The following is a 24,271-nucleotide window of genomic DNA, read 5'->3' on the forward strand; positions in this document are numbered from 1 at the left end:
TAGCTTAGTTTAACGTTTTTTGAAATACCGTAATGTTGGGCCAGTTAGCCGGCCTGGGCCAAATTACACTGCTATTATCTTTAAATTGACCATTGCCATGTGGAATTGTGGTAAATTATTTCTGATAACCTATCATCATCATAAAACTGAAATACACGTTGTGTATTCACGAGGGATTCGATTTATGTTTGATTGAACTGGCGGTTTCCATTGACCATGTATTAGTGTTCACGCCCGCACTATGATTTTATTTTTGAATATTTTTATTCGATTAAAGCCTATCAAAAAGCTAGTCGAACCCAAATGTACTGTGTACAAAATGTATTTGGTGAAATCGTTACATCGCTTCACAAAACAAATGGAATGGGAATTTATTTATAATCTGCCATAATGAAAGCAGATTAATTTGTGAGCGATTAGCCTCAATAAAACAAATGAATGGCGCTAATGACCTGTTCGTCACCTCGGAAAAAATATTTGATAAGCTTACATACCATTATAATTTCACTCGAGTGACGATCGTGTCAAGAATGCCAACAGTTATTAGTAATCTGTCTAAAAACAGCAATGATGAAACTCCTAAACCTTTTTGTTGATTAGTTTTTGAACTGGTAACGTTTGATCGAGGAGCGGCCACTTTGATTGCTACTGATAAATGTAGCGATGGAGATTTAGTTGTCAGCCTGTGTAGGAGACATTTGTTGGGATCACGACCCTATCCCGAACCAACCATGAATTCTCGAGCTCTCATTTGCGTAATGTGATTACAAAAGCACATCTTTCGAGATAAAAGCGTAGGCTTTCTACGTAAGTAATGAATTTCCCAGTCTCCACTGAGAAAGCTGAGAGCCTCATAATTGTAACCGAATGCAGGCAGAGACCCATGATCATGTTACTGGTACTCCAATCACTGCTCAACGGAATTGACATTGATTCGTAAATCATCCTTATTTCAATGTGAAATAAAGTAAATATCAAGGAATAACAAGAAGCAATAAAACAACTCTAACCGACAAACAAAAGAACTGTTCAACAAGAAAAACAAAAGAAATCAGTTCACAAGCTACCTCACAAAAATAAAACGCTCGAATAACAAACATGAAGCTTTGTAGCTGTTACTTAGAAGTCTTAGAAAATCGAAGTGTACAATGTAATCCGATCAGATAAGATGGTACAGCTGTCTGAGGAGCCGGCGCTGCCTAGCTTGTCTACAAATTTATTCACACTCCATTAATACACGTCCACCGACAGCCGGCGTGATAGATTAGCCTGCACATTTATATGGCGTACCTGGAAAAAATACCTCCGCACTCGGCCCCGGCAAATCTAATACTAACATTAATTCCGAGCCACTCAGACGCAATTTAAAAAGACGCCTCATTTATATTAGAATATTATCTCATTACTTTATTACATTTTTGTACACATAATTCCCTCGGCGTATTCTTAAGCAGACGAAAATATCGGAGAATGTCTCGCGAACATAAGGAAGTTAATAAATCAACGACAGAACGTCGCTTCCTGAATTACGAAGACAATACATGATGGCAATGAATGGGAAAATTGGATATAATCGTCCGTGTTTCATAGATTGTCTGACAGATAATAATGCGATACGAAATGTATGTCGTATCAATGTTACAATCGAAATATCAACAAACATAGCACAATTAGCAGGGACTATTAACAGTCATAAACTGTGTAACGTTTTTTACTGCGGCCTCCGGCAAATTGCGCTGGAAGCAGCTGCGAGTTGTAAAAAGTTCGCACAATAAACGTCTTCCCGCCACCTCTCTGTCTGAGCACAATTAAAACATTTTGTCTACTCGTATACGTCGTTGCGATAATAACACGACATTTAACGCTGAAACAGACAAATTACTCATGGAAATCTCGAGCGAAAGTTGAATAAATGAAAGCGGTTATCACAAATTATTTAACTGCAACATTCGGCACGCGGCCAGCGTGCTGTTCGGTGAATTTCACTAAACTATTCAGGTCGAGGAAACCGCAGTCGCTCAGTTGTTCACAGCTCTAACTTAAACTTTTGCTGCGAGAAAAAACTTTTAACGTCCCTCTGATCCTCTTTCCATTTAAAAGTAAACATTTAACTCAATAACTGTGAATAACTTTAGATTAATATTCGCATGCGAGTTCAAATGGCGCAAATGAAATATTTTAAACTTTTGGAATGGAATTAATGTTTGTGTGCCCGTTGGCGCTTGATTCTTTTACTGCGCTCTCCACCGGGAGCGATACACACGTATGTTTGTATACAGGTGTTTATGATAAAAACACGAGCTGGAATAGCCAACGGGGTACAATTTCAGCCAAGTTAAGCTGAAAAAAGATGAAAGAATAACACATATTTGGAAAAATACACTACCTCCAGCTTTTACAGTCTATTCTCGCTAACAATTAATAGATAAGGCCTGCGACGACCGCCAAAGCCAGCGGCAATTTTACCGTACCTAGTGTCTGGTCAAATTATAGTTACGTTGAACTAGACTATTCTTTTTCACTGTTATTACTGCATATATTCCAAAATTACTTACAAAACTGATTTGATCTAACTAAACTGGTTAGAAGACCAAAATATTTTATATTTTCAGGCATTCAGAAGTGGTAGCTTTCCACGTATGGATGTATCATAATTAGCAAATTAATTATTACACGATCTAGTTAAAAAAGTAATTTTTATATTATTCAGTAATTTTTCAAAATAAAATATAGTTAGTAACTTCACTAAATAGTACCGAAACCTTATTAATAACTTATATTTTAAATACAGAAGCAGCTGGCGGCTTAAACTCGCTTCATAGAGAGTCTCTCGTTATTCAAGTAACGTGCGTTGGCAACACCCAAACTACATGCACCAGTTACGTCACATATATAAGGATTCTACGTAAACGCGACAATTTACTAACCTGACTTAAAACATGATGATATTACATTTTCAAGCTATAAGTTGCAATTTATTTATAGTTTTCATTAACAAATCATGGTTAAGATAGCAATATTTTAGTTTGTTTGTTTTGACTGTGACATCAAATGAAACGTGATATGATAAATATCATTATTTATTAATGTAGCAAAAAAGCATTGCTAAATAATGTCTTTGATAGCACAATATAATTCATGTTTAGCTGAGTATTCAGGTGTTTTGACAATAACACAAAAATTAATACTGATAGCAATCTGGTAATAATACATTCTAACAATACGAAGCTTTTAACAGTGAAGCAAGTCAATTCAAGCGACGCCTACGCCTTACTTTTGTACGTGCGGGTTTCAATACTTAAGTATAAGTTTCGTCAAGCTTCGCGACCGCCGCTACTTTGCGGTTTTCCTTGGCAACCGCAGGAACTACTTGCTAAGCCAGGTATTGGAGGATAAAGCAATGAAAACGGGGTCACTGGATTAACGCAATTTCAACTTTAATTATTATAACACTTGCAAGGGTTGTAAAAGTTCCTGTTTTATATTTTTTACTCATATTTACCTGTACCGTGTCTTCCCCGTGTTTTATGAGCACCCTTACATGGAACATAATTTATTTTTAATCTTATTGCTAACATTTCAGCTCACGTAAAGCTGCCGACATAAAAGTTCGCCGCGTCCAAATTGGGAACGAGTCTTGTCGCGCCTTAATCTATTTCTTGCCGCCTATTAAAAAGTGTTTAGATGATCATTTTGACAGCCTGAAGTTGTGAACTTGTGCTAAGAATATGAAATGAGCAATATTTTCGTGGAATATGCCTCATACGTTATTCGAACCTAGTTTTTGCAGGCGTGTTTTCAGATTAATGTGACTTTCGAATGACATAAAACATTGCTATCAAAAAAAGTATGGCAAAAGCAAACTCAGAATTTCGGTAAAAATACATTCAAAAATATTTTCTTTCAGCGCAATGACTGTGCTCTTTTTGTTTGCAGACTCTTGGGAGTATCGGACCGGTTACAAAAATCTTCGAAATTATAAACTTTGGCGAAGTGAAGTAAAATCATTTTCAAGAATTTGACTGAGTAGGTACAAGTTTGTAGATTCGATTATGTATATACTTTCATAAATTATATAGGATTTATACATCTATACTATAGTAATTTTTTGACCATAAAATTAAAAAATGCTATCTCATAACACAAATACAACAAGATGTGAGAAATTTAAACTTTTTCGACCAACCTGAAATGCGCAATAGAAACCTATTTTCAAGTGTTCCTAACTAAATGACTTCCTACATTAGTAAATATTTAACACACATACAAATCAAACACAGCTAAAAATAACTAAAACATACATATAATAACATTGGAATGTGCCCCTCGGGAACGGCACTAAATGGTAAATTAGTCGATGTTAGGCTATCTAAATAATTATGTTACATGATATAACATTCTGTTACTACATAATGTTGTATAGCTACTTAGCCAACATCAAATCCATTCCCTAAAGCAGTGTTGTTGACACTTTTATAACAATATAAAAAGAAGGAAAAAATATAAAATAAATTCGTCAGAATTTTCCTTCCAAACAAAAAGTTAAGATGTAAAAAACTTACTAAAAGTAAGTTTATAATATCGTCTTATAGGATATTTTTAGATATTAAATGAATTGTTTTTGTTTACAGGTAACTCGGCAAATGGAGGTTTCGACTTGTAGCCTGTTTGCTCTGCGGAGAACTTCTCTACGAGTTGGCAAACTTTGCAAAACTTGGCATTGAGTTATAGATTCCCAACTGCCTCCCAAATACTTATTTGTTTTGTTCACTTTGACCGTAAACAAAGATATCCATTTTGATGTATCTGAGTTTGTATGTACGCATGTGCCATGAATGATATATTAACATACTGTTATGTTGTCTTGAAGATATTTGCTAAGTGGGGTATTCAAGTTTAAGTATAATATATTCTTTCTTTTACCTAACTTATCCCAAACTTCAGTACCTACACTGCTAAGGCACATATAATACATTAGATTCATGTGGTTAGCGTTCAGCCAGAATACAATAAAACTGTAGAATATAATCACTGTGAGGTTAAACAATGTGAATGTAAATGGTCGTTAACATTTCCACATAGTGTGCTCTAATGTCTCGCAGAGCCGATTGGCGATCGCATAACTCTTTGTTCTCATACATTCAGTTCACATAAAACCACTTGACCTGAATAAAATACCAAAGTCACATTTCTCAATTGGTAGTTGCATTTTATGTCACTAAAATAGGTCAAGTTTTTGTGTAGGAGCCGCTCATGCGTGCGTGATCCACTATCTAAGGTCTCGAATAGATGAGAGGCTCGATAGCGTCCCACCATAAAAAAGCGGGATATAGGACGCGGGCACACTGGCTGCTCACGTCCCGTCACCTTGCGGCCCGCTTTATGCGCTGTGTCTCCCAAACCACTATTTATTCCCACCCCAACTAAATTACCACTTACATTAATTACCCCCACATATTTATTGTAATAGTTTTGCGTAGTGAAACAATGTGATATTAACATCGGCCGCAACTTGTGCTATATTGGCGGGTAACGGAAATAAACATCGCAGTAATTTACTGGTTTTAAGATAATAATGGCCCATTAGAGGTTGTCGGCGCCCACACTTTATTGATTACTATTTTAAAAACCGGTTCCGGGAATTAATTACTGCAAGCAGGTACCTAATTAATGAATCTTATTACATTAATTATTATTGGGATTCGGCAATATTTCAATTAAAAGTCGTTAGATTTCTATAATATGCGTTTTATTTTAAGAGCACAACTTTGGCACAGCTTGACAAGACATGACAAATTTTCAAAGACAGAATCGCGCACGTTTGTGGAGACACCATCACACAAAAGCGTTTACAAAGATATCTATCTTATAAATTTATTATTCAATACTCCCACTTAAATTTATAAGGTAGACGTTACAATTTATCAGGCACATATCTCAAAAACAACTTACAACTTATAGGCTACACTCATCACTATAAGTTACTACAACTTAAAACTTTTCTCTAGAAACAAAACTTTTAATTAATTAACAAACACTAACCACATTACACAATTCTCAAAACCTTATCTCTAATTGTATTAAATTTTTGTACTGGCAAAGCTTTAGTTAAGAAATCAGCCAACTGATTTGAACTCTCAACATATTTAATAACAACAACATTCTTTGCCACATTTTCTCTAACAAAATTATATTTAATGTCTATGTGCTTACTTCTTCTATGAAATACAGGGTTGTTAATCAACTTAATTGCACTCTGATTATCAACATTTAAAATAATCGACTCTTGTGGTTCTTTGATGTCACATAGAAATTGTCTAAGCCATAATATTTCTTTAGCAGCTTCACTAGCCGCCATGTACTCAGACTCAGTTGTGGATAATGCTACAGTACTTTGTCTACGACTAGACCAAGTGACAGGACCTCCATTCATTAAAAATAAATAACCTGTATTAGACTTCCTAGTGTCCAAGTCACCTGCAAAATCAGAATCTGAGTACCCAACTAATTCAACATTACCTTTATAAACAATACACATATCTTTAGAATTAATTAGATAGCGCAAGATTCTTTTCACAGCTACAACATGTGAAGGACCTGGGTCATTAACATACCTACTAACAACATTCACAGCATAAGATATGTCAGGTCTAGAAACAGACGACAAGAATAGCAAAGCTCCCACTGCTTCTCTATATGGGAAATTAATAGACTCTTTACTTGTATTCTTAGACAAATGTACATTTACATCAGCAGGAGTACTACTACTCTTAGCATCAAACATATTAAATTTATTTATAATCGTTTTAATATACTGTTTCTGACTTATACTTATACAATCTTTTTCTCTAGTTATTTCCATACCTATAAATGAATTACATTCTAAAATCTTAATATCAAACTTTTGTTTAAGACCATTTAATATATCTGCCAAAACATCTTTACTTTTCGATAATAATAATCCGTCATCAACATAAATAACTAATATTACTTTGACATCGTTAAAAAATCCTACAAAAACACAATTATCAGACGGACACGGTTGGAAACCATAACTAGTTAGAAAAGAACTAAACTTCTCATTCCAACATCTCGACGATTGTTTAAGACCATATATAGATTTAATCAACTTACAGACTTTGGAAGGCTGAGTTTCCAATCCCTCTGGCACCTCCATGTATATGTCCTCAGAGAGCTCACCGTACAAGAAGGCCGTCTTCACATCAAACTGCTCGATGTGAAGCTCGTCTCTAGCAGCGATGCTCAGCAGCACCCTAATCGAGTCGTACCTGCTTGTGGGGGAAAAAATCTCATTATAGTCCAAGCCCTTGACTTGTGTGAACCCTCGTGCACACAGTCGTGCTTTGTATCGTACTATTTCTCCATCTCTATTCTTCTTTATAGCAAACACCCATTTGCACGATACAGGCTTCTTTTCACTTTTGTTGGTCAGTATCCATGTCTGATTTTCTTCATGTGATTGAAGCTCTTCAGCTACAGCTTTCTTCCACAGATGAGAATTTGGACTTTTCATAGCTTCTTCATAACTGTTTGGAAGTTCATATTCTGTGAAATTTGCTTCTAATCTTTTGTCTCGACGAGGACGTAATGAGATGGTTCTTGGTTCTTCCTGCATCAAATTTATACCTCTTGGAGGAACATAACTTTCATCCATATCTTCTAAACTCTTCATACTTTCATCTGATGATATTTCTTCAGGTTCAACATTTTGAGTTTGGGTTTCATTTAGTGGGGTAGATACTGTAGAATGTTCTTTTTCTTCTTGTTCAACTGTCATTTCCACATATCTTTTTCTTTCTTCCAGCATACTACATTCATCAAACTTAACATCTCGTGATATTGTAATCTTCTTGGTATTTTGATCATACATTCTATAATTGTCGTGGTCATATCCAACTAACAACATCTTCACACTTTTCTTGGCAAGCTTTCTTCGCTTTTCCTTTGGAACATGTACATAACCAATTGATCCAAATATTCTGATATGTAGTAAGTTAGGCTTCACTCCATGCCACAGTTCAAATGGCGTAACATCTCCCGTCTGGCTTGATGTATTTCTATTCAACAAATATACCGCACAGTTAACAGCTTCTGCCCACAAGTTTAAAGGAATATCCTTTGCATATAACATTGTTCTTGCAGATTCCATGATAGAACGCATCTCTCTTTCTGCTCTCCCGTTCTGTTGTGGAGTATACGGAGCAGTACGTTCATGCGTTATCCCTTTACTCTCCAAAAAAGATTTGAATTCTTGGTTTACATATTCAGTACCATTATCTGTATGTAGTATCTGCAAATCACGCTGAAATCTATTCTTCACAATGGCATTGTACTTCAGAAAGCATTGAAATACTTCACTCTTATGCTTCATAAAGTAAACATGGCGATAGCTTGTAGCTCCATCTTTGAACAGCACAAAGTACTTCATACCCGATACAGAAGGTTCTTCTATAGGACCGCACACATCGCTGTACACAATTTCACCAGGTTGTGTTGGACCTCGGGTAGATTTCAAGAAGGGGCGTCTTGCTTGCTTTCCATATTGACATGCTTCACAAACAAAATTCTGATCACCGCTCAATGTAACTGGAATCACACCATTTTTGACATATTTTGAAGTTCCTTGACATTTAAGTGTCCTAATCTTTCATGCCAAACTTTTATATCCGTTTGCACAACATTACAATATTCTTGTTTGATTGTTTTATATCCAATTCATATAAATTGTTCTCTTGCAACTGTGCACACATAACAACAACATTGCTCTTCATTATCATAGCATTCTTATTGTTCTTCACTATGACATATCCTCTTCTAGTAGCTGCACCTTCAGAAAACAGATTTCTTCGTAAATCAGGTACATACAACACATGCTCAAGTCTACATCTCTCCCATGTACCATTAACCTTCTTATCTATTAATACAGTTCCTTCGCCACATACCTTTATACTCTGCTTGTTGCCCAATTTAACGGAATTGTTGCATTGAGATTTGTTCAACTCGCAGAAGTATTCTCTCCTGTAGGTCATATGCTTCGATGCTCCACTATCTAAAATCCATGCGTCTTCATCATGTTCAGATGAGCAACCTTCTGCGCTGAATGCCATGTTGTTGGTTTTCTTCTCATTGTACCTTTTCTTAGGCATCCTGCATTCTCTTGCGAAATGACCCCTTTTGTTACAATTGTAGCACACGAATCTGTGAGTTCTTTGTTCTGACGTTGGTTCTGACGTCTTTTGTTTGTCCTCATTTCTAGGTTTAAAATTTCTTCTTGACGTAACTAACGCGTTCTCACTACTATTACTCGTTTCATTGGCTAGGCTGGCTTCTTCATCAACTAAACGCGACGTAAGAGTTTGTATGGTCTGACGATCTTCATCGAGTGACAACCATGCTTGTCTAAGAGAACGATACGTTGACGGCAACGTGCTTAGAATCTTCGTCATAATGGCGGTGTCACTTATTTTCTCACCCGTCTCTCGCAGCTGCTTTGCCAAACTTTCAACCTTTGACACGTGCTGTGCCATCGTGTCACTGGCGCTATACGAGTATTGATAAAACTGCTCATGAATTAACATCTTGTTGTATTCTGACTTCTGTTCATAGATAGCTTCTAGTTTTGTCATCACTTGCTTTGCGGTTTCGCAGTTTTCTATCAACGATATCTGGTTTAAATCCATCGACGAGGTTAAGATAAACATGGCCATACCGTCGTCTTTATCCCACTGCACTTGCGAACCGGCTTCTAAGGGTCTTGCCTTCTCTATATTTAATCCCTTCGCTCTTAATGCGCATTTCACTTGAAATTTCCATTGTTTGAAATTTCTTCCATCAAACTTCTCGATTTTCATTCCGTTTGAAACCTCCATTTTACTGTCACTTTTATATCGGAAATAATCCTTGCTCTTAACGAACTAATAATTAAAATATATGCCTAGTTATGTGCCTGGGCCCATAACCTATTGGGATTCGGCAATATTTCAATTAAAAGTCGTTAGATTTCTATAATATGCGTTTTATTTTAAGAGCACAACTTTGGCACAGCTTGACAAGACATGACAAATTTTCAAAGACAGAATCGCGCACGTTTGTGGAGACACCATCACACAAAAGCGTTTACAAAGATATCTATCTTATAAATTTATTATTCAATAATTATTTCACGAATGAAAGCTAATATCACACCAAGATACGGCTTCTGAACTTTATTTCTTCCTTGGATGACATGCGATACTCATCAAAAAACTTTGAGGAAGTTAATCAAACACCAAATAAATAAAACATCTTTGCATTTACTGGTATTCTATTTGAAAGAGCCGAGCCTTATGTTAAAACAGGTTCGCTAAGAACATTGTGCCCGAGATTTGAGACCATTAACCGTGTGCCAGTCCCAAGTGTAAATTTATAATTGTTAATTCATGTCTAGAAGTAAATATTTTATGCAAAAACGTGGTTAGGAGCAGGTAGTTCTCCCCAGCCGCTCGATACGACGTAATTGGTTACCAACGCTTGGCTAGATAGCCACTTTTAATGTAATTATGTAAGTGTGTTTACTTTAATACGGACTCTTTGCTCTATCTTTTATAGTAATTACTTTGATAGTATCTTCTGTGACGTAAGTTGGGTGCTAAGCAAGTAAGAAGTTTAATGAGATTGTTAAGCCACAATTTTTAGTTAAGATACATTTGAATTAAACATATTTTATGTGCTAAATGTTTCACGACAACCATGATATGGCAATAGGAGATGTATTGTAATTTAGTATACCAAATACTTAAGGGAAGAACTAAATTAAATTACTTATTCGTTAAACAAAAAAAAAACAAAAGATATTTACGGATTCGGATCAGAATATAGGTGGATCGGTAAAACAATTCGGTTTTCTTGCTTTGAGGTTTAGGAAGCACTCCAGGTCAACTGGTCCCGACAGCGAGGGACGCAGCACGTAGTCTATACGAAATTATCTGCCCCGAGAGAGGGCGCCCCGGGCGACTCGAGGAAAATATAAAACGAAAATAACTTGCGCCTACCTAAGCCTTGTGCCAGAGTTTTTTTACATTAACACGGAAAGGCAGCAAATAAAATGTTTATTTTAAATAAACGTTTGCTCTGGCATGCCCTACGTGAAGTTGTTCCGCTGTCTGTTTCCACAAACGCGACTTGAAGGTAATTTACTTAGCGGCTTTTGCACAAGCTTTAAATTACGAGAAGACACAATATGTACACAGCACTAGCTACAGTATTTTATTACTGCAACAGAAAATCTGCGTATTGTAACCATAGTCGTAATACGGAATGCGATATCGCGCTATCTCGTTCCAAATAACCGTTAGGAACAGGATAGCGGGCGACTTACGCAACTAAACATCGGAACTGAGTAGTTCCAATGTGAGTATATGAACGTGTGTGAGTTCCGTTTGTTCTGTGCACACGATTCGATGTAACAGTAGTGAGGACACGCATTTGTAGTAAAAGCGTGTTCCCGCCATAACTCGGACGACCTCAGACCGCACGATATTAAAACTATAAAGTGCCGCGCGCGACCGATTCGCCCACCCCTTACGACTCGGCGGCGACCCCAGCTAACTTTTTGTTTTTCACCTTACGTTTAATCTACATTTTATTTAGCACTTTGATTTTTATTACGCTTGTAAACCTTTATTGAAAAAATGCTAAGCGGGCTTTGTATTTTCAGTTAATGAAACATAAATGTAGGTCAAAATGAATTTGATTATATGAGATGGCATAAGAAAAAATATCCAAATGGAAGATGGAAAAGGATATGCGTGTTTATGACGCTCCACGGGGACTCACACGTTGAACTTCTCGACGTAAGTACAGTGGAGTAAGAAGGGGTGAGTATAAAATGACTAAGTTATCGCTCTCAGAAGACGTATATAGTCGTAAAAGTCTGAAACGGAGCTACTCATATGAAAATAATCAAGAGTAAATCGATGTTGGGATGGTTTTACTTTTGGTGACGTAACAATGTCAGTAGGTCCGCTCATTTGTTTCCAGTAAGAGGTCTGTTACAGTAATTGGGAGCACAACAAGTGTCGTTAGTGTGTTTATTGCTCGGCTGATGGACACAGAGTACTCACGCACTAGTCGCACAAATTTTAGTACCTAAAGTGAAGGGACTGACTCCCATTTAGACATTCAACAATTTTAAATGTTTTAGGTCGACAACATCAAAATTAAGATGGCTATTCCTTTTAATATAACTCAGCGTTGCTACAGCTATATTGAAAACACGAACGTTAATTATCTTTTATATAGAAAACGTAAACAAGTTCATTTTCATTCCATTGTTTCAGAACCAACAAACTTTACTAAATAAATGTCTTAAATATCTAACAACAATGAAATTATTCATTGAATTCAATGCAAGAGTAAACCTTTTCACAATGAACAGCATGAAAACTTTAACGAAATTCATATCAGAAATAAATAAAACTGTTTATGTTCAGATCTCAGGGCGAAGGAGCAATTCCAAATGTACTCGAAAGTTATTGCTCGACCCCTCCCCAAAGAAGTGTGGGGTTAATAGTTGTAGTAATAGTATGTGCCAACGACTGAATTGTTAAGAGCTATCTAACAAGTAATCTAGCGAACTTTGTGGGCCAGAAGTGGAGTTCGTATGTATGTTAATTGGACGCTAAACTGATAATGTCGAGATAACGGTCCACCGTCCCCATATTCATTCGGCCCGTGTTTAAGCATGTTTCCAAAAGATTTGATGCACACGGCAAGGTTTATGCTCAAAGTTTGCGGGGCAACTTGCACACGAAGCCACTGCCATATAAGTTCAAAGTTTTTATTTCACATTAACAATTTACAAGCATTTTATGAAAGGCTAAATTCTTGTTACTACCATCTAACTTTTAGCGCCAACTATACCAACCAACAGTACCTACAACTACAGTAACATAAAATTTTGTATAAACTATTTAATTGATATAAGTTACACTGATTATACATTTTCACACTTATTAACTATAGAGATAGAGGTTGCAATGCATTCCTTATGTCTCTAAAAAAGTATCGAATTTCGTGAAACTCTTATGCAACACCTGGATCATGACTGCAAAACTACACGGGGCTGTTCGAAATCTCATTTCAGCATGACGGTACGAATCAATCACTATTGTCAGCCTTCGATATAAATCAAGCTAACTTTATATTTGCGGTTGAGGCCGCTCTTCCGCTTCTGTCCATTCGGTCATATTGTCCGCGCGTTCAATTCAATAAGTCTTGTTTATCGGACCTTCTCGATACTATGCGATTTATCTAATCGAGAATTCCAATCGAATGATTCCTATTGTACCGCTGCCTAAGCAAACACTTCCGAGGTGTTCTATTTTCTTTAGAAAATAAAAATGGAACTGAAAATTTTTCTCTATTTCCAGTTGCACTCGAAAGTCGCCTGAATGCCGGATTAAAAACATTCGTATGGGCGAAATTTTAATTTCTCTCGAAATCATGTGAAAATACCCGGCTGCTTAAAAGATTGCAGTAATGCCACACAATTTGCATTGCCACCTGTTTGCTTGAATTTAATTGTATATATTTTAATGTAATAAAAGTTGCTTTGCGAAATGAGAACGGTACGCTGCCGTGAATAATGCTTGATTATTTCAATATCATATATTATTTGCATATCCTGTCCGCTCTCCAATACTTATTGTAATGGCATTGCATAAATAGGTTTTTAAATAAAACATGTATTTCCTTAAAGTTAGATATATTTAATATCTACCGGATCAAATACTACGCTCTTGTATCAATATGACGATACATTACAGCCGACTCGCAAGTTAACTTCCGTAGTCATTTCTTAGCTGCAAGATAGAAAATATCCCGGATAAAATATTGCGAAGCGGTACAGCTATGTTATCGTTCGGCTCCTTTTCATGTCAAATAGCAATGGTGTTGAATTGAACGTCATTGACCGGGCAAGGCAAACTGCGAGTGATACTCCCGGCCCGCCCACTGAGCGATACACGCGTTTACTGAGTGTACAAAGACCCAGTATTACTACCTGGGCTGAACTGAAACTTGGTAATAAACCGTGACTTGTGAATGCTAACGCGAGATGCTCCGTTGAACTTCCCTTCCGATAAAACTTTAACAAGCGCCTCCGCGAAAAATTATCGTCATTCTAACCGAAGCAAAGTGCTTCGATATACTTCGGTTACGTAAACAATTGTTTACTTACTTCACAAGTATTATATTTACCCTGGATCTTTTGCTACGCATGAATAAATGCAAACATATTTGGAAAATAATCTCGGCGTTGACTCAATACGAGATACCCTTTGAAATTTATATCTATGAATGCATTCACAAAATAATTGAAATAAATGACTGTATATGGATATTGTAGTCTTCACCACATTTCAATGTATGTATTTAGTGGTAAGATAACATTTTTCGTCTCCCACTTTAATAATAACTTAACACGAAACAGGTTGCGAATAAACAAGTATAAATCATATTAATTAAAGCCGCTTCCTGAAACCCCTCCCCACTCCTGTTTGTGCCTCCCTTCAGTTTACTCTTAGACTTTTTTGAATGCTCTTTTCATTATTTTCGCATCTTTCCTTGCTAGGCTGATTAAAAAACTACGCAGTTGACCAGTAAGATTAAAAAAAAAAACATAAATGATATGATCTCGCATGTTGCAATAAAGCATGTACGACTATTTAAAAGATTAAACTAAATTTATTAACAGAACTACGACAAAAAGCGTCGATAAAATATGGCAATCGTAAACGTAGTAGTCCATTATACGACCGCTACCGGCTTGTCGCAGGTAAGTAATAAATTAATACATAAATTACAAAGGATTGAATGTTTATAAACGTCACGTAACCTCCTGGAATCCCTCCATTAGACGTTGTTTACTTAGTCGGTGCGCAAATCTTGAGAGGTCGACTCACGAAAATGCCCCATGAATATGCGATGACACAAACCGTACACAGTTTTTCCATTTAGAAACCATAATGAAATCTCACGCACGCGCTATATTTGTTTTTCAATCAGACGAATATTTAAAGGTACAAACAAGAGCATTAGGAACCTTTATGTCTTAAATAAATGTAATATACATTATTAGAAGAATAAATTCTTCACGTCAATAATTTTGCAATTTGAGCTAATGTTTCTGCGGATGATACATTTCTTACGGTAGTCTGGAGACATATCCCCCATAACGTGGGTCTAATAAATTAACTGATATACTCGGTGGTTACAACTCTGCCTACCCATCGGGAACCACTGATATGATGCTGATTACGTGAAACTTTGTTTTTATATATAGGAGTTTCCGCAGCACACAATTGAAACTTCTCCGAAAACAACTTCATTGTCAATTCATTACTTCATTCGTGAAAATAACACGATTTGCTCGCGTAAATAAATAATTTTTAGTATACCTGCGCATCAAATGAGGTTCTAAATTGTACGAAAAGGTAATCAAAATTTAAAAATTAATCAAAACTTTTGCTGGATTGGTAGAGTTCAAGGGGCTTTAAAAATAAAAGGTGGGGGTATCGGCTACACATAAATGAGTCAATACAAATGAAGTCCTCATGCAGGTATGTGTTAGTATGACTAGTTAACGAGCTCGTGCGTTCAGTGAAAACAACTAAATACGCTAACATAGAAGTAGTGATGTGAGAGAGGCGAGCGCGGGCGCGGGATCGCGACGCGCGGCAGCGTGGCGGGACGGGCGGCGGGCGGAGCGTGTCGAGGCAGCGACGACGCAGAGAAAGCGCGATTTGTATTTGCCGTTGTCAGTTTTTCCGCCAGCCGGATGCAGTGCGCGCTCAACACTACCGTTGAACTAACGAACCATTTGCTGCCAAATCATCCAACCGAGATATTTATCCCAATCATTTGGTTTACTTTGCCCTATTTTGCTTTAATCACGATTTGCATCCGGATTCTGTGTACGTATCTATTTTAAAATCAAAACGACGTCAAATACATATTTTAGAGATTTCTTTAAGAAGATCTAAAATTATTAATGGATACCTAAGTCACTAATAAATGCAACAAAAATAAAATAAAACTGCTTTGAGCGTGATAGTAAAAACTATTTATTAAGCTATTCTATCTAGGTAGTTACATAATCTAAATATGAAGTAGGTGCAAGTAAAATATCTTAACAAACTTTTGACGTCATAAAAAGCGTTATCAAAGTTTTTAGAACGTCCTTTGACACGAAATAAATTCTTCTTCCGAAACAGCGAAATTTTAATACCGACCATTTATAAGTTTTTGGGCGTTCAGTAAAATATTCGTTAGACATTAATAACAGTCATTTATAAACGTCTAAATATGCTGAAAAAAAACAGTTAAGGAACACAATCACGTTTCAGCAACTTATTATAATTTCAGTTATTTAGAGGTGGAAGATGACTAACAGTAATGAAGTTGACACCGTTAGAAGTCAAGTAGGTATATGAGGAGGAGGAGTTACTTATTCATTTGTTTTTATTTAAAGCGTCCTATTCGGATTTGAACGTGCCAACTTGTGTCGGCAAAAAAGCAGGTATTTTAAACCGCTTCGCATCCACACGAGCCATTGTAGGTGGCTGAATGCCAAATGAGTTTTGTGATGGAGTCCCCTTGTGAAAAGGCAGATTGTGGACGTGTCTCCTTGGCTAAATAACGTCTCGGTAAAGCACACACGGACAAAGCCCCCGACGTTATGTTTGTGTTCTGTCACTTGTCAATCGTCCCAATTCCACAACTAATTATTCCTCTATTCAGGATTTGAAGGAGAGCGAACTGTTTCTTTAGAAGCTAGCAGTTGATGCGTGTTTCTTGTATTGTGTGAAATACATTAATTTAACTTGACATGTATATGTCACCGTAAGATTACAAACATCGTTAGATTACAATCTATCTCGAGAGATTGTAAACTGTCGCATTATTATGAACCGTAACATCTGATTGCAATTTAACGCATTATTTTTCGCTATATTGTAATCTATCGATGAGAAATTGTCAAATTGTCAACTGTCCGAAAGCTCTCCCTGATTGGTCAGTCTTTTTGTAAGTTCGACCAATCACGACCAGCCGTTCTGTTGCCATGGAGTTCCCGTAGAGTTAGGAATGAATTTGTGTTTGAAGACAAACTACCTAATTGTTTTGTTTTTTTTTTTATATAAAAGTTTCTTATAATTTTCCAATTTCATTTAAATAAAACTACTTTTACGGATGTTATCGCGGTCGGTTTTAAACGTCGGGACTAAATAATATAATATAACCGCGATAAAATCCGTAAAAGTAGTTTTATTTCAATGTCTAATATTCGCGTAAGTGTCAGAAATCAATATGTTTCCAATTTCAATTTGTGTTTGAAGAATAAATATTTCGTTACAATTTGTTCTCTCCACATGTCAGGAATATTAATTACATACTCGTACTAAATAATAAATACTTGAAGAATTTTTGAAGAGCATTTATTTTATTTAACTGACACCTCTATTTCATTCCTAACTCTACGGAACTCCATGGGAACAGAACGGATTATTGGTCGATCTTATAAAAAGACTGACCAATCAAGGAGAGCTTTCGGACAGTTGACAATTTGTCAATTTCTCATCGATAGATTACAATATAGCGAAAAATAATGCGTTAAATTGCAATCAGATGTTACGGTTCACAATAATTCGACAGTTTACAATCTCTCGAGATAGATTGTAATCTAACGATGTTTGTAATCTTACGGTGACATATACAACTTGAAATAAACTAAGAATTTATTTGTATATTTACAGCACTGCTCAAACTTATGTTGTAAAATAAGTTATTGCTACCACCAGACTGTACCTACATTACTCAAGTCCTAACATCAATGTCGACGTTATTTTTATTCAAAGTTATTATTTACCTCTGCTTTCACTTCTACCGCATATAAATACATTCAAATATTTCCAATCCGATTCGTCTCACCAAACAGTTGCCTATAAATGAAAACGTGTACCAATAACAGAATTCCGCGAAAATGGCATAATCGCTATCAATATGCATTGAATTCTGAGAATGAAATAGTCACTCGTGGAGTTATTTCAACAATTTTACAATTAATTAATTGCTATCACTGAAAAGATTAAAATTAATTTAAATAAGCCTGGAACGTAATTAACCTAATACTAAAACATACTAATTAAAAAATATTCTTCTACGACTACAATAAAACAATTACTTAGCAACCAGAATTTCTTAATAAGTGGAAATAATTACTTGTAGGAGTAGAATTAATTAAAATGAAATGTAATGCTCGGATAATAACTTATGACGGGTCGTGAAAACATAAGCATAAATTATTATCAGTTTTCAATTAAGAGAAAAAAATGTAGTGTAAATGAGGCGCGGATGGCGCATAACTTTTTTCTCGTTTGTGTCATAAAACGTAGAGGTAATTTCAAGCGGGTGCAATTTATATTTTGCAAGCAACGCCATATCAGACTGAATAAAACTTTCACCACTTGCGTTGCAACTGTATACTGTATCGTATTTTAACCAGTTAGAAATAAGAATGTGATACATTACATTACAGATGCAACCTCATAAGAGTAGAGCGAATTATTTTGATGATATACGTTTTATGTATTGACTCTGAATAAATTGTTACCAGTGCGTAAAGAGCAAGTATATATTGGCACCCAGCTCCCCTCCACACTGCACGGAATGTTTAAGGAAGATTCAAATTAGTTTCCCCTTTTCGCCCAATTTGTAATACTTCGGAATTTAATGGATCTCAAAAGAAAGGAATTAAAAGTTAGGTGTTTAAGGAACTTAGAAACTGAAGTAAATTAGTATTTCTGTGTAGCAGTGTATTCCTAAGCCGGGAAGTTTGCGTTGATTAAGATGAATTCGTTGGATAAAATTCGCTGACTGCGGGAAAAAATAAGCAGGATTTACACGCGAATATAAATTGAGGTTGTAATGCCAAGCGAGCGCAGATTTTATATTATGCATCAGTTACCCACTGAACTATACCGGGGCTGCATGTATGTATACTGTGTATGTTGATTTTTAAAGCGCTGCAGCGCGAACGCTCCGAACGCTCACTAAACTTCGCGAAGTTTGTTTACTCCACTGCAAAGCATTCAAAAAGATTTATAATATAGAACGATGAATAACGTTCTTACCCATGTATCTTAGGGACATAACTTTCTGAATAAGCCGCGAAAATGTTCGCTGAAATAAACTGAAATTCATTCTGTTACTTTTATAAATTAGTTCGGCATTTCTGTATTTCATTTAACTAAAATATTGAACAACTTTGCGAACAGTTTATTACGCAGGTTTGTAACGACCACAACAATTATAATTTATTCCGTTCTTTGTAGGAACGCAAAATCAATGTCAACATGATATATTGCCACTAAACTTTTTAACAATTTGTGCTTTCTAATCTAATATTTAGGTAACTGAACATGAGCTCACCTCGTAATAAATTACCGCTGCCAAGTCCTTAATTGACTATTTGTACACAACACTTGCACAGTTATATAGAGTTGCACACCTAGTCTTTATTACCTAGACGATTACAGACTAATGAAGACAACAAACAACACATGTAAAAGCATTTTATATAGCGCTAACCTAACAAGAGACACTCAAGACTTATTTTATTATTCGTAATTGACTATGATCAGTTACTGTGTTTTAGCTATTATGATGATTGTTGCGCACTGTCACGCAAATGTCACGTGGCTTGTTATTCACTTGAACGCAACGCGGAGACCGATTTTCCTGAAACAAAATGAATGATATATTACTTTTGCGAAATGGAAATGTTACCCTATCGTAAACACACAAATCGTTTTATATTTTTATGTTTGTAGGTAAAGGATTTCTTTCAAATATTTATGCATACGGCGCACTACATGAAACAAACGAGAACAAATCGTATCCCACACGCTAAGGTTCCGTAGCAACTACTGAAATCCGAATTAAATTATGATCGTCTGCGCCGCTGTTCTCAAGACAGTAATTAAATATGACAAACTGGCGGCAAATTGCGGGGCTTGCTGTAGCTTTTGTGGAATGCTTTATAAAAAGAATATGTTGAAAACATTACAGTCAGTTGTTAAAAGGAAACCTCTTGTAGGTGGTAATTGTAAAACTAGCCTAGTAAATATAGGGCAATAGAACCCATTAGCGTTTTTGGGAGGTACAACTAACAAGGTAACTGATTACACAATTGCTTACTGAACATTAACGACCCTAAACTATACACCCTTCCCCAGTGGACAGCGCACTGCTTTCCGAAATGTAACATCACTCTAGATAAGCAAATATTAGACATAAACCAGTTTGAGCTCGTCATGCGTCGTTACATAATTCTACGTAACGAAGTTACCGCGTAGTTAACTAAATAACCCACCACTAGTCGATAAATTCTGTTTTACCCTTGATAGCTTACTGTACGTGTAGGAAATGTTCTAAAAATAACTTTTGGTAAACAAGCCGAGCGTGGGCGGACATTCATTTCAATATTATCTGTTTTGTTACAAATAAGGGTATGATAACTCTAAGAATAGTTTCTTTATACCAAACCCGGAAAGGTTATAAAGTACGCCATGGGCATGGGCTATTAGGTAAGTAGTACTTACATTAAATAGGTAACCATGCCATGTTAAAAATATACCCCGACCAGCAAGTACTTAGGCTGGCTCTCCAGTGGGCCTGCCTGGCTTACATCAAAGTATGTCGATATACGTCACGAATAGCTATAGGCATGTGAGTCTTTCCTATAGACCCAATTTAGAAATAACTGAAAATGCTAAACGGAAAAATAATAGCCTGGACACAAACAACGTTCCTAAATACGTTCGCCGTTTTAAGTTGCTCTCGTCGGCTAATATAAGGTATGTAGAGCGTTGTTTAATACGTGCTATCAGTGCTGCAATAACAAAGTTTGTTCTTCGTATTCTGTTAGAGCATAACGAGCAAGACAAACTTAGTGCACAATAATCTGGTGGCGTGAACACAGCGCGAGGCGACGGACTCCCCAGCATTTCCATTATTTACCGTAGCGGTTTGCGCTCGCTTCCACACAAATGAATTGGACAATAAACCGGCAAACATCCGTCAACTTTTCCTTAATGAAACTTTTTGATAATAAAGTAGAATAGCACTGGAAAGGTTTTGTCTTTGATCACTTGCCCTTCTTTCGAAAATTTTAAGCTTGTAACAATGAAGGTACAGTCACAATAACAATGGAACCAGACTAAGTTTCTTTTCAAAGGTATTCAATCGAATTAGAACAGCGCTTCTTATGTTTCTGAAATATTACAATAAACGGTGGAAATTGATGATGCAGCTGTACTGAAGTGGCACTGTACTTTCTATTTATAATTTCGAAGTAAGATATTATAAAAAGACTGCGACAAATAGTAGCTGCTCAAACTTGAAAATGAAGTCATAAATACCATTTTAATTTAGAAATCCCATCTAATACTTTCTAGTAAAGAACTGTTGAATTCTTAGTGAAGATTTGTGTCCTAGTTCATGTGAGTAACATAATGCTCCCTAGATGCACATTTTGTTTATGCATCACTGGGTTGCATTCACATAGAACGTGCAGAAATTCAGGTTTAACATTCTATTCTAGCCTCGTGAATAGTGAAATAAGGTATACATAGTATGAAACCACTTCTTAGTCCTAAGCTTACGGTAAACCCCGCTTAGTGATGATACGTAAAATACGTATTATCATTTAATCCTTCAAGCTGGGGATGTAACTAAGATAAGGTTCACTTTCGGTGCCGAATCCTCGGACTTCTTGTCTCCAAATTACCAATGTTTATGTACAACTATATAAGTGGGCGTCGGACAAGTTTTATGTTTTACATAGTATGGTATGGTCATAGAAGTAGAGAGGTATTTTACATTACTATTTAATAAGTGGTAATGGAATCCTCGTATTTTTTCGTCGTAGGATTCGCAAAGTAAAATTACATTGAAACATAACTTTTCATTGAACAACTGAATCCATGGTCGTAATCTAGGTATAATATAAATCGATTTTTTAACTGAGCATGTAGCATGAAAATGATATACTACTCAATTAATGATAGATATTTTTTATGAAAAATATATTTGGATTCATTACGCAATTCATTTCAGTGAAGAAGAAATAAATAATCAGTTACAAGATTGATTATAGGCTCTCGATATACTTCGTCGAGCATAACATTTTTCTGAATGAAAAAAGTAGTATAGTATTTTCTAAATTGTGTTCATGACGGACAGAAGTAAACACGATCCCTAATGCTATACATATAGTAAGGAATCTACTGGTACTCTGCTGCGGGCCGCTTGTTATTTATAATTTATTTATACTCTGGGTAGAAAGGCCTCGGTTACAAATAGGACGATCCTTTCACTTCCCATGGGTGTTGTAAGAAGCGATGATTGAAACACTCCACAAGAACGAGTAGTCTCTGTAACAAAAATAACAAACACCAAATTGCCTAGCACGGTGAGCTCAGCAATCATAGCGTAAATCTGATTCTTTATAATAGTGAACCATCGAACCGAAAGAGGTCGCAATCCAACTGACATAAATTATCTCCACACGCCACCGTATTCCGAAAAACATTCCATAAAAACAATGTCAAAAGTAATATTTTTAGCGGCGTTTCCCTTTCATTCGGTGACGTGGGAGAATTGACTTTGCATAGTCACACTACATACGAACGTGTGTCAACATGATATAAATATTTACAGATTGGAAGCCGTGTCAAGAGGGCATATGTCGAGAAATGGGTGAGCGTGATTCAAAGGATGTTTTATATGTGTGAGAGCGTGGCGGGCGCACGTGACCGCGCGGCTTGCACCTCGCCGGCTCGCCGGCTACCCGTCACCCTCACCCTTGTCAATCAAAGCTTTACTGCAAACTATGCTCCAGTTTCATCACTCCAAACAGTAATTCGCTCAATGGAATTCCTACCGAATTCCACTTAAACGAAGGTTTCATATTAAACCAACATATAATATCATGTTAATTGCATCAAAATTATTGAAACCCAAAAGTTATCTAGGACGAATATGCTACAAATGAAACTAAATAAACACAAAGTCTGAACATCCCATATTAAACTTTTGAATGACTTGAATCTTTTGTTAAGTCTCAACGTCTCCATATAGCTTTAGTAACATATTTATCATGAGTGAGAAATGCAACTTACAAGATGAAAACAACTGTTCTCTTTTGTGCTCCGTTCTCGAAAGCAAACAATAAGATAATTCCGTTAAACATGTCCCAAAACAAGTTACAGCCACTACGTTATGCTGCTGTTGGCAAAAGTTTGGACATTTTTACTGTCTACGGAAATCTTTACTTGAGAAAACACGAAATGGGTAACCGTGTTTCGCGGCTTTATCACGTGGATCTTGACAAACTGCCGACTAGACAATGATAGATGTTTCACTGTACTGTAATCATAATCAACAATTGATGATGAGCACTTGATCAGGTGGGCTTTTAAACTAAATAAAGTAAATTTTAATCAGCGGAGTGGATATCGAAAATATTATATTCTATGTAAACGTAATACTTTGGGCTTCAATTTCATATTTTGTTTATTATTATTGGTGTCAGTTACTTAGCTTATTTGATTGTTCGATGCGGTTGCCCGGGGCTGATTCATGGTGAAAATAAAAACATCAGTGAATATTAGGTAAATTAAATTGTTATTGCTGATTTTCCGGCAGTCAAAATAATTTTGTAAATGTTAAAAGTGAGGTGCGAGTTGCTAGTAATAGTAAAGTATTAATTAAAATGAAATTGTTTCGAGTAGCGACTAGGAATCCTTATAAAGATGGACGCATAACTAGTTCTTGGAATAAGCTTTGCAGTCACCTTTTCAAGAGTCCATTCGTAATATAATCTTAATACTAAGCTAGGATTTAGTTCGTGTCTGATATCAATATCTACGATACTCATTGAGTGAGGGCTCTCTTCCTAGAATACTCAACTATTACGAAGAACGCGGTGATTATGACGTAGGTATTTCTCTATCGCAATTAGTCAGAATTCAGAGTGGAATTATATTTTAGCCTTTGTGTTTGTTGCCTAATTCACTGCCGTATTTTTTATCATATCGGTCTTCAATTTCAAGAAGACTATTTTTACACATTCTAAGTATTCAGGATCAGAAATTAGCAGCAATATAGCTTTTGAGTTAGTCTGTCACAGTACCTAAAGCTAAATTATATA

General features: G+C 36.1%; 1 protein-coding gene across 4 annotated transcripts in view; it reads right to left on the bottom strand.

Annotated features, from left to right (window-relative positions):
* Ten-a (Tenascin accessory) overlaps window positions 1–24,271 on the bottom strand; it is a 265,476-nt gene that overhangs the window by 227,964 nt on the left and 13,241 nt on the right. For 3 of the 4 annotated variants that reach the window (XM_049840910.2, XM_049840911.2, XM_049840908.2), the window contains exon 2: window positions 19,489–19,797. The exons of the other annotated variant lie outside the window; for it this stretch is intronic. The gene's annotated coding sequence lies outside the window, so the exon portion shown is untranslated. The remainder of the gene's footprint in view (window positions 1–19,488; window positions 19,798–24,271) is intronic. 4 annotated transcript variants of the gene reach the window in all.

This window comes from Helicoverpa armigera, chromosome 10 (assembly GCF_030705265.1).
Source record: "Helicoverpa armigera isolate CAAS_96S chromosome 10, ASM3070526v1, whole genome shotgun sequence".
NCBI lineage: Eukaryota > Metazoa > Arthropoda > Insecta > Lepidoptera > Noctuidae > Helicoverpa > Helicoverpa armigera.